The following is a 10,483-nucleotide window of genomic DNA, read 5'->3' as shown; positions in this document are numbered from 1 at the left end:
AAATTTCAGCCAAATCGGGCAAAAATTGGGGTTGGTAAGGGCTCAAGAAATCAAATCGGGAGATCGATTTATATAGGAGCTATATCAGATTATAGATCGAGTTGAACCGTACTTAGCACAGTTGTTGAAAGTCATAACAGAATACTACATGCAATTGCAAATTGGACATAAATTGCGGCTTTTAAGGGATCAAGAAGTCAAATCGGGAAATCGGTTTATATGGGAGCTATAACAGGTTATAAACCGATTTGGACCATACTTGGCACATTCGTTGGAAGTCATATTAAAACACTACGTGCAAAATTTCAACCAAATCGTACAAAAATTGCGGCTTGTAAGTACTTGTGAAAGCAGATGAGGCAGTGCTTGGAGTATTTGAGAGAAAGATTCTTCGTAAAATACGAGTTTATGGACCAGTTTGCGTTAATGGAGAATATAGGTGTCGTATGAACCACGAGCTGTATGAGCTGTATAACGATGTATAGCGTAGTTACTCGTATCAAAATACAACGGCTGCGTAGGCTAGGTCACGTTGTCATAATGGATGAAGAAGCTCCAGCTAAGAAGTCTTTTGAAGGCAAACACTGTAGAACACGCAAACCGGGACGACCAAAAGCCTGATGGAAAGATCAAGTGGTGGGAGACACCTCGAAACTTGGTGTCAGATCGAGGAGCTTGGAATGCTATTTTACGTTCGGCTAGTGGAACAAATGCTCTGTCATAGGCAATTAAAGTAAAAGATGTAAACTATAGCTCCTCCTAAAAATCTAGGATGATCTAGCTGTATCCGCCTGCCTGCCTGCCCGCCTGTTCGTCTGTCCATCTTTCTGTTGAAATCACGATACAGTCTTAAAATGCAGATTTCGAGCTGAAAACTTGCCCAGATTCTTTTTTCGTTCAAAGGCAGATTAAGTTCGATGATAGACTATATCGAATAGCCCCCCATATAGAACAATCTCCCGATTTAGGGGTTTAGCTTCATAAAAGCTCCGATTTGGCTGAAATTTGGCACAATGATTTGCAACATCCGTCGCGAATATGGTCTGGGTCAATCTGTATCTTAACATAATTTCCATATAGACCGATCTTCCGATTTAAGATTTTAGGCTCATAAAAGCCACATTTACTACCCGATTTCGAATGAATGAATAGTCTTACAAACGAACAACGCTTGCAAATTATTGAATTTTATTATCAAAATGCGTGCTCTGTTAAGAAAGTTCATTGCGCGCTCAATTATATTCAGCGACGAATCTTATTTTTGGCTCAATGGGTATTGAAATAAGCAGAGTTGTCGATTTTGGAGTGACGATCAGGCAGAGGCATTCAATGCATCGAGAAAAAAATCACAATTTGGTGCGGTTTATGGGCTGGTGGCAACATTGGACCGTACTTCTTTAAAGATGATGCGAATCTTTACGTAACTGTGAATGGTGAGCACTATCATGAGATAATGTCCAACTTTTTTTTATTATTTTTTGTGGGGCTATGTTTAACCTCATGTCTATACAGACAAGCCCGCTTCAATTGACACATTGGAAGACAAAATTAAAGCATTTATTCGTGAGATACCGGCCGAAATGTTGAAAAGAGTATGCCAAAATTGGACTAAGCGGATTGACCATTTGAGGCAAAGTCACGGTCAACATTTGCATCAAATAATCTTCAAACATGGAGGCCACCGTAGCGCAGAGACTAGCATGTTCGCCTATGACTCCGAACGCCTGGGTTCGAATCCCGGCGTGAACATCAGAAAAAATTTTTTAGCGGCGGTTTTCCTTTCCAGGCGACATTTGAGAAGTACTTTGTCATATAAAAAAATTCTTCCCAAAAAGGTGTCGCATTTCGTTCGGACTCAGCTATTAAAAGGTGATCGTTGAGCTTAAACTTGAATCGGACAGCACTCATTGATCTGTGAAAAGTCTGCACCTGTTTCTTAGTGGAATGTTCATGGGCAAATTTGCATTTTGCAATCTTCAAACATTCAATTACATGGGCCGTACTATTGATTCAAATCAAGATTTTATGCACTTTTCTGAATTTAATGTGTTTTTTTTTGAAAAACTTTCCTATAGTTCTTTAAAATTCAACCTTTATTTTGCCTTATTGCTCAAAAACAAGCTTTGACCCGAATTTTCATTAATGATTTATAGCCATGGTCTTTTTTACAGAAATTTGTGTCTTTGCAAAATTCACGCAATTTACTAAAACGTATTGCAAGCTTACCAACGAATAAAAATGTAAAGTTTTATATTGTTGACAAAACTTGCGTTATGCGCGAAAGTTATATAGTTTGGAATTCAACTTCGTTTTCGATTATAACCTCAGGTCATGTTCGAATTATTCCAATGGAAATATTATCATCAAACTATAAATATTTTTTTGCTTTTGTCTACTACAATCAATTTGAATACAATGTCATTGTTTGTTCCACCACCATAGGATGGGGTTTACTAATTTCGTCATTCCGTTTGTAACACACCGAAATATTGGTCTAAGACCCCATAAAGTATTTATATTCTTGGTCTTCATGACATGTTAAGTCGATTTAACAATGTCCGTCCGTCTATCGGTTGGTCAAAATCACGATAGCGTTCGACCGAGTAAAGATATCCTCTTGAAATATTATGCAGCTAATTCTTCTTATCAATGTAGGTCGTTGGGGACTTCAAATGAGTAAATTTGCCCATGAACATTCCATTAAGGAACAGATGCAAACTTCTCACATATCAATGACTGCTGTCCGATTCAAGTTTAACCTCAAATGTCGCCAGCACTAGAAGGGGATACCCACTGCCAGGACTTGAACTCAGTCGTTCAGCGTCATAGGCAGATATAGTCCTCATATAAACCGATCGCCAGTTTTGACTTCTTCAGCCTCTAAAGGCCTCAATGTTTATCCGAATTGCCTTAAATTAGGCAGAAGGACTTGGGTTCTGAATTACAATAAAATCGGTCTATAAACTGATATAGGCCCCATACAAAGTGATACCCGGATTTGATTCCTTGAGCCCCTGGGAGACTTAATTTTCATACGATTTTGCTGAATTTGGCACAAGGACTTCCGTTCTGACTTCCAACATCAGTGCCGAGTATGATCCTTAACGGTCTATAAACTGATATACCCCCCGTAAAAGCCGATCGACGGATTTTAATTTTTGAGCCCCTAAAAGCCTCAGTTTTTATCCAATGTGTCGGAAAATTGGCACAAGAACTTTTGTTCGGAATTTTTGAGCCCTAAAAGCCTCAGTTTTTATTTTATGTAGCTGAAAATTGGCACAAGAACTTCTGTTCTGACTTCCAACATCATTGGAAGTCAATTGGTCAATAAACTTATATACTCCCCATATAAACCGATTCCTGGATTCTTGAGCCTGCTTGAGCCGATAGAAGCTTCAAATTTCATCTAATTTGGTGGAAATTTGACACAAATACTTCTATAACTTCCTCCAGTGCCAGATATAATCCGAATCGGCGTATAAACTGATATAGCTCCGATATAAACCGATCCCCTGACTTGACTTCTTAAGCCGCTAGAAGCCTCAATTTTCGTCCAAGTCGGCGAAAAGTTGGCACAAAGACTTCTATAATTTCCTTCAGTGCCAGATATGATCCGAATCGGTCTATATATTGATATAGACATCTTAAATACCGATTCCTCGATATGACTACTTGAGACCATAGTAGCCACATCAAATTCCCGATTTGCTTGTTTTGAAAATAATTCATATACGAACTGAGTTAATAATGGGCAAATTTTAGTGAAATCCATGGTGGTGCGTACTGAAGATTCAGCCCGGCTAAACTTAGTATGCTTTTACTTGTTTTATTTCGCTTGTTATATTCTCCATGTTATACACATCATAGGATCGGTGTATACTCATATCGCCATTCCGTTTGTACCATATGAAAATATTGGCCTAAGACCCGAAAAAGTGTACATAATTTGTATCGCTATGACATTTTAAGTCGATCTGGCCATGCTCGTCCGTCCGTGCATCCATCTGCCTGTCTGGGGAAAGCATGCTAACTTTCGAATAAGTAAAGCTGGGCGCTTGAAATTTTGCACGAATACTTCCTAAGTCGATTGAGATTGTAAAGTGGCCGCATCGGCCCATATTTTGATATAGGGTTGCCCAAAAAATAATTGCGGATTTTTCATATAGTTGGCGTTGAAAAATTTTTTCACAGCTTGTGACTCTGTAATTTCATTCTTTCTTCTGTCAGTTATCAGCTGTTACTTTTAGCTTGCTTTAGAAAAAAAGTGTAAAAAGTATATTTGATTATAAAAATGCATTTTATTAAAAATGCATTTACTTTCTTTTAAAAAATCCGCAATTACTTTTTGGGCAACCCAATAGCTCCCATATAAACCGATCTCTCGATTATAATTTTTGAGCTACTAGAGGGCGCGATTCTTATCCGATTTGGCTGAAATTGTGTACCATGACGTTTTCTATGACATTCAACAGATGTGCCAAGTATGGTCTGAATCGGTCCAAAACCTGCTATAGCATTTCCCGATCATATTTCTTGAGCCCCTAGAGGGCATACGTCTTATGCGATTTGGCTGAAATATTGTACGAGGACTTTTGCTATAACATACGTATCAAGTATGACTTCAATCGTTTTTAAATCTGATATAGCTCCCATATAAGCTGGTCTCCCGATTATACTGCTTGATCCCCTAGAGGGCGCATTTCTTGTTTCATTTGGCTGAAATCTTGCACAACTACAACCTTCAACAGCTGTGCTAAGTATTGCTCGAATCGGTCCAAAACCTGATATAGCTCCCATTTAACCCGATCTCCCGATTATACTTCTTGACCGTATAGATGACGTAATTCTTATTCGATTTGACTTTATCTATGACCTCTAACATGCGTGCCAAATATGGTCTGAATTGGTCCATTATCTGATATGGCTCTCAAATAAACCGATCTCCCGACTCTACGTGACGTTATCCAATCCGATTTGGCTGAAATTTTGAATAATGACTTTTTGTATGATCTCTATCTCTCTGATTTTTTGTATGATCCGATTTGGCTGAAATTTTGAATAATGACTTTTTGTATGATCTCACCGGATAAAGAACTTGACAAATGCGATCCATGGTGGAGGGTATATAAGATTCGGCTCGGTCAAACTTAGCACGCTTTTACTTGTTGCTCTTATATTTGCAGAAAATTCACTTTCATATGAGAAATGTGCTGGGTGACATTTGACCTAAGGCTTTAAGTTGCGGAACAGCACAGAGTCAGAAGAAATTTAGAGGAATTTCTATTTATACTTTTTATTGTTTAGATTTTAGCTGGATTTTGTTGGAAAGGTAATTTTGAACTCTGTTGGTGAACAAAATTTAATAAAACGGTAACACCAGAATTTATTGGAACTAGCCCACCAAACCCCCCGCTGTGCCTTCTACAATACACAGAATAAAAATTGACTTATATATATAATATAAACTTATTATAGGGTTGTATGTCCGTTTGGTGGGAATTGAAGGAGGGGCGAGCGCTAGAAACTTGACTTTATATAGCCATTTCAGGTGCTTACCATACTTACTGTTTAGAGCTTTTACATGTGGACGGAACAAATGTTTACACTACCCTTCATTTGAATATCATATTGCCATTATTGGGCTACACATCAACTTAGGTATAAGGCGGACTCTCAGCCACTTGTTAAAGGTTTGAACTTACTCTACTCCTAAAACCCTTTCATTTAGGTTTTCGAGCCGGTTTGGAGGCCCTTGAGATTGTAAGCACAAAATTCCTTGAATTTGAGCCCTATTTGCCATAGAAGGGGCTATATGTCCGTTGGTGCCTTATGGGGTAAAACTCTCTGAAAGTTGAATCAATATTTCAAAGTAAGATTCGTACTCCTCCTCATTGTCATAACAGGTGGTTTAAGGAAAAATGTTGACCCCAAACACTTGACGTCATATTTTTATATCAAATTCGTTCTGCCTTCCATTCGATTGCCCAAATTACCAGATCGCGCTACATGCCGGTTTGGGTTGTTCGTTGGCAGGGCAATCCCACACACGACCCCTTCTGATATTGAAATATAAAGTGCACTATTGTATTTTCATCACATGATCATTTTAAACTATCTGAAGATTGCCAGACAATCTAAGTCTATACGAACATAGCAACATACAAAAATATATTGATTTTTATACCCTCCACCATAGGATGGGGTATACTAAGTTTTTTATTCCGTTTGTAAAATATCGAAATATTGGTCTAAGACATCATAAAGTACGCTTACTTTCAAAGGAGTAAAGCTAGGCGTTTGAAATTTTGCACACATACTTGCTATCAGTGAAGGTCGGTTGGGATTGTAAATGGGTCATTTGGTCTATGTTTTGATATAGCTGCACCATAAACCGATCTTGGATCCTGACTTTTGGCAGACATTTTGTGTGAGGGGTGTTGTTATGACTTTGAACAACTAAGCTATGTATGGTCAAATTCGGTTCATAAATTGATATAGCTGCCATATAAATCGATCTCGGATCTTGAATTTTTGAGCCTCTAGAGAGCGCAATTATTATCTGATATGGCTAGAAATTTGCATAAAGTCTTGTGTTTTGGTTTTCAACATCTATGCCAAGTATGGTCCACATCGGTTGAAAACCTCATATATTGGGTTGCCCAAAAAGTAATTGCGGATTTTTCATATAGTCGGCGTTGACAAATTTTTTCAACGGCTTGTGACTCTGTAATTGCATTCTTTCTTCTGTCAGTTATCAGCTGTGACTTTTAGCTTGCTTTAGAAAAAAAGTGTAAAAAAAGTATATTTGATTAAAGTTCATTCTAAGTTTTATTAAAAATGCATTTACTTTCTTTTAAAAAATCCGCAATTACTTTTTGGGCAACCCAATAGCTCCCATATAAAATGATCTTGATTCTTGAGCCTATAGAGGGCGCAATTCCTTTCCGATTTAAATGAATTTTTGCACGAAGTATTTTGTTATTATATCCAACAACTGTGCCAAGTATGGGTGAAATCGGTTCATAACCTGATATAGCTGCCATATAAATGGATCTGGGATCTTGACCTCTTGAGCCTTTAGAGGGCGCAATTCTTATCCGATTTGCCTGAAATTTTGCATGACGTTTTTTATTCTTTCTTTCAACAACTGTGTCAAATATGGTTCAAATCGGTTCATAACCTGATATAGCTGCCATATAAACCGATCTCGGATCTTGACTTTTTGAACATCTAGAGGGCGCAATTCTTATCCGATTTAGCTGAAATTTTGTACAACAGCTTCTCTCATGACCTTCAACATACGTATTTAATATGGTCTGAATCGATCAATAGCTTGATACAGCTCCCATATAAACCGATCTCCCCATATTATTTCTTGAGCTCCTATAAGCCGTAATGCTTATCCCATGTGGCTGAAATTTTGCCCAATGACTTCTACCAGGTCTCCAACATCCAAACCAAGTATGGTTCGAATCGGATCATAACCTGATGTGGCTCTAATCGCATGACAATTTTTATCCACTTTCCTTTGTTTGCCTATAAAGGAATACTGGAGGGTATGTAAGATTCGGCTCGATCGAACTTAGTAGCTCTTTAATTGTTTTGCCTTCAAACATATGGGACGCATCACATAATACAAGCAAAAATACTGCATTCTCTGTCCTTTATTTATTTTAATTCACCGCCACCGCCAATTAAGTGCATAGTGTGGTCACACAATTAGTTACTTTAACTCATTTTAATGTTTACTTCAATGATTAAAAAAGTGCGTTGCCAAATTTGTATTTAACCGTTGCTAACATATTAAACTGCAAACTCCATAGCCGCAGCTAAAGCTACTGCCTGACCTTCATGCCAAGAACACTAAGTAGGGCCACACGCATCACACCACTACACACTTTACTTACTTTAATTGGCTATGACAGAATATGGTTACAGAGAGGTGGCCTTGTTTCTAAACTGCTTACTTAGTCCAAAGTAGCATCTGTTTGCCAGTATTATTCTTCGCTTTATCTCAAAACTGGTGTCATTCGTTTCGGTTACGGCGGTGCCGAGGTAGATAAAGTTACTGACTATCTCAAAGTTGTGGTTCCCAACTTTCTTCATGTTATTTATCTGCTCGGTTGTACAAGGCTTTTTGGGAGTGGAAACCATCTATTTCGTCTTATCTCCATTTACTGCCAGACCCATTTTCACTGACTCTCTTTCGATTCTTTCAAAGGCTGCAGTTACTACTTCCGGTGACCGACCTATGATATCGATATCGTCGGCATAGGCTAGTAGCATGTGCTCTCTTGTGATTAGTGTGCCATATCTATTCACATCTGCATCTCGTATAATCTTCTCCAGCAGGATATTAAAGAGATCACACGATAGGCTGTCACCTTGTCTGAAACCTCGTTTGGTATTAAATGGTTCGGAGAGATTCTTTCCTATTCTTACTGAGGAACGCGTATCAACAAGTATCATCCTGCAGAGTCTTATTAATTTTCCAGGGATAGCAAACTCAGACATGGCTTGAAATACCTTTGAACGTAAAGGAGTATCGAAGGCGGCTTTGTAGTCAACAAAGAGATGGTAGGTGTTGATTTGTCCTTCTCGGGTCTTTTCCGGGATTTGACGCAGTGTGAATATTTGGTCTAGGGTGGATTTACCTGGTCTAAAGCCTCATTGATAGGGCCCAATTATCTCATTGACTTTAGGTTTTTAATCTGTCACACAGTACGCTCGAGATTATCTTGTATGCGATGGGGAGGAGACTTATTCCTCTGTAGTTGGCACATTCCGTCTTGTCTCCTTTCTTGTGTACGGGACATAGTGTGCTGAGGTTCCAATCATCGGGTATGCGTTCTTCTAGCCAGATTGCGCAGATAAGCTGATGCATACGCCTTATCAGCGTGTCACCTCCGGTCTTAAATAGTTCAGCGGGTAACCCGTCGGCTCCTGCTGCCTTGTTGTTCTTTAGTCGGGTTACTGCTACTTGGACCTCATTCTGACTAGGAGGTAAACATTCTATACCATCATCAGGGATTGGTTCTGCGGTATCCTCTTCACCGCCAACATCGGACACTAGCAGTTGGGTAAAATGTTCTTTCCATATCCTCAGCATGTTGTCTGTGTCAGTTACCAGATTTCCTTCTTTGCTTCTGCAGGAGACCACACACCGCATCTCAATATTGACCTCTTTTAGCATACTCTTTCTCTCTCACCACTAATACTACTACCTATGGCTTTGCATTCACAAAAATAACGGATGCTTAAGTAAAAAGCAACAACAATTTGTTGCCTTTCCGTTTCCTCTTCTTTTGTTGAAAATTCATTCCCCATTTTCATGGAGTTTCTTTTCGAAAAATATTATATTCTGCACATCTCGGGAAAAATAACTTTTGATTAGTGCAAATTTCAATAAAATCCATACAGACTTTGTACAATTTTTTTGCATTGTTTGCAGCCTCGCAAAATATATACAAACAACGACAACAAAAATACATAAGGCTTGCACGCCAAAACGGAGCCTTAAGGAACTGGCTGACCTACATGCCAAGTACGGCCACGCACATCACACCCCCACAACGCCCTCACCAAAATAGTGATTCTCTTTCTCACGCACCATTTGTTTCTCTTACTCTCACCACTAATACTTCTACCTATGGCTTTGCACTCACACCCATGCTTTAGAAAAAAATCCACAACAATTTGAATGTAAGGCTAAATGTGATGTTGCTTCGAATACTACTGGCTAGTTGTCGCAATTTCTGTGGAGCTACGCATGCCATCAGTCAATTCTAGTTTTGTTATTTATTTTTACGTTCTAATTTGTCTTCTGCTTCTGGGGACACCTTGGTGCATAAGATCCATTTGGGAAGGTTTAGAGTGTACGGTTTGGCCAAACCTAATTTCGTATACAGCTGTTTTAAATGGTTTTGTTGGTTAAACCTATTCCATTCAAGTATTCAAATTCAATCTTAAATTTGTCCATGCCATCTTTGGTTTGGGTGTAAAAGGTGTGCATCAGCCAACAAGAGGATTGGCTTGCAAGTGCGTTGAAAAACGATGACACTTTGCTAGCAATTTGTTTCTTTTTTTTAGTTATATACAACGATTATTCATTCCATGTGGGTATGTCAAATTCGTTTTTATGTTTTTCGATTTATTTTTTTTGAATTGAATTTTTTATACAGCGGTCAAAAAAAGTATTCATCATTAGCAAAATTGATAATAAATTCACTTATTTTGGGTAATTGAAGAAAATTTAAAGTAAACAAATAATGCAGTTTTATGCAATAGTTTATTTTTCGTAATATGTTTTAAAATAAATTCAAAAAATAAATTTAATTAGCGCAAAAAATGCAATTTTATATAATAACACCAAAAACAGAACAAAAAAAGTATTCATCATTGATGTGCTATCATCAAAGTCAAATTCAAATATTATTTGGGAATCCCCCTTTTCTGTTTTATTTAGTAAAGGAGGCTTTGCCCT

The sequence above is a fragment of the Stomoxys calcitrans genome, chromosome 5, assembly GCF_963082655.1.
Source record: "Stomoxys calcitrans chromosome 5, idStoCalc2.1, whole genome shotgun sequence".
NCBI lineage: Eukaryota > Metazoa > Arthropoda > Insecta > Diptera > Muscidae > Stomoxys > Stomoxys calcitrans.
Note: the sequence above shows the minus strand (reverse complement) of the source record.